The sequence below is a fragment of the Aplysia californica genome, unplaced genomic scaffold (assembly GCF_000002075.1).
Source record: "Aplysia californica isolate F4 #8 unplaced genomic scaffold, AplCal3.0 scaffold00050, whole genome shotgun sequence".
NCBI lineage: Eukaryota > Metazoa > Mollusca > Gastropoda > Aplysiida > Aplysiidae > Aplysia > Aplysia californica.
The window spans coordinates 1,851,996-1,854,280 of NW_004797320.1; the positions used below are offsets into that span (position 1 = coordinate 1,851,996).

The 2,285-nt window shown below is 41.6% G+C and overlaps 1 long non-coding RNA gene across 1 annotated transcript in view; it reads left to right on the plus strand.

The window, feature by feature from the left end:
* Positions 1-2,285, plus strand: part of LOC118477250 — a 64,545-nt gene that overhangs the window by 34,394 nt on the left and 27,866 nt on the right. The gene's annotated exons all lie outside the window — the stretch shown is intronic.

The following is a 2,285-nucleotide window of genomic DNA, read 5'->3' on the forward strand; positions in this document are numbered from 1 at the left end:
CTCCAATTCTACGTCCTCTTCCCAGAGGACTCGAGGATAGAGCCACGAAGGTGGAGAGGGGAGCTCTGGTGGTCTGGAGATTAAGATATTCGCCTCTCATTCAAAAGGTTCCGTGCTCGAATCCAGATGGCGATGGAAAACTTTCTTCTCTAAAATTTTCTTCTTTCACATCCTTTTCTGCTCTCTAATCATATAATATCGTCTGCTATCGTCTTCACCTTTTGCCCCCATCCCCTCACCTCCTTTGCCCCCTCCTCTGGGCTCCTGGCTCTTTCTGCAGCCTTTCTACTCCTGCTCCTTGGTTCCTTCTTACTGCTGTTTTTCAGCCACACCCCTGATCTTAAGGTAGGTTAGATCTACACCTTGCCTTCTCGGATAACGACAAAAAAATCTCGGAAGACACGTGTGTAAGTTGCGCATGTTAAAGATACCTTGATGGTCCAAAGTCGATAAGAGTTGTAAGCGGTGACAACAGAGGTTGGATAAACGTGTAGGCTGCCTGGTTGATCACTTTGTCTTCATTGCTTGAGATCATAGCGGTTTCAACTGCTTATCTCATTTAAGAAATTTTATCAACTTTGGTATAAAGTGTGTGTGGAGAGGGGGGGAGGGGGGGACAAACCCGTGAGCCCTTCACTACCCACTGCCACTGTGTTAGGGATAATAACAGATGAGGAGACTCCATGGAATTCACACAGAAGATCTTAAGAAAGCAAAGCTTTTTAGCAAAATGGGTTCCTCATCTGCGGACAGATGAACAAACGAAAGATCGAGTGCACTCTGCATGTGGTTTTGTCTACAGCGTGCGGAATAAAGGGTAAGAAGTTTTGAAAAGAAACTAACAGAATATTAACAGATGATGAAACATGGTTGTATTATTAACAATAATAAAAATAAATGGCAGTTACGTCGAAATTGATTTTAAGACATGCTAAAAGCGATAAAAGTTAGGTGAAAAAAGAGAAAGTTATCTTGATTGTTTTTGGGTAAGGAAAACATCGCAAGCTCGGTGCTGACTTGTACGAAATCTAATCTCTCTGGGTTTTTTTTTTAAAAAGTATTAAAAAAATAATAGTAAATGACATTTATATAGCGCTCAACCCCGACAGAAGTACACAGGCTCTGAGCGTTTCACAATACAGTACAACGTACAACAGTAACATAAAACGTTGTGTTATGACGAAAAGAAAATATTCATCTCAGTAATTTAAAAACAGAAACAACTTCAGCTGACATGAGAATGACTCAAAAGATCTGATCTCTCTTAATAAAGTACTTGGTAAAGCATTCCAGATCTTGGAGTTTGGAGCTTTGGTATTCGAGGGACCCAGAACTGAAAAGACAATCAGTAGAATGGAGAAACCCAGGATCACCACGACCTCATAAAGCCCGACACAAGCAAAGTGCTTTGAAAGTGATGGTAGACATCATGTTTTTCGATCACAATGGTGTTGTTTGAAACAGCCTAGGCTGGTTTCTCTTAGAACAACAGTCAATGCTAACTGACTGTTACAAGATGGTTCTTCAGACAACTTTGAGACCAGGAATCAGAAGAAAGCGACAAGCCAGGTCTGCTTGAGCAAGGGGTTGTCCTCCAGCACCTATACACATTGCTCGAAAGGTCAGCGTTCTTCTGGATTAATGGCTCCGGGAAGTTCTCGAACATCTCCGCTTTTCCCAAGACGTAGCACCATGAGACTTTGATATCTTCCACATTTAAAGGACTAATGTAGCAGCGCCTTGAAGAGGCAGGTAGAAATTTTACTCAAAACAAATTATAATATTAAGCTGCCTTAAAGACTTCAGCTATCAGAAGTAGACATGATCACTGTGTTTGATCGCTGACTACATAGTAAGAAAATGAGCATTACGATAAAAGGTTATTATGTTGAATAGGAAACATGTCGGGTATGCATGTGCCCAATTTCATGTCTGTTTTTTAAAAATTGTTGGTGTAAGGGGTGGATGTCAACAGAGACGCCCAAAAGGGGAATCAGGCTTACACACAGTCTGCTTCGACTATCAGGGCACCCCGGAAATAGCAGTTCACAAAAGAATGACACACATTAAAAATAAGTAGAGGAAAAGTGACGATAGTAAGGATGAGGAAAGTAAAAGCAGAAGTTCCCCCTATGTTGTTCCGCCACAGTACGAGCATGATATTGATAAATCTGCCCATTTACAATTCTACTGTGCATATGAACATGTTAGTATGTTAATGTCCTCCCTTTGAGAATGGCCTAAAGACACACCAGTCAGTAGCACTGCCCTTGAGGGGGGGGGGG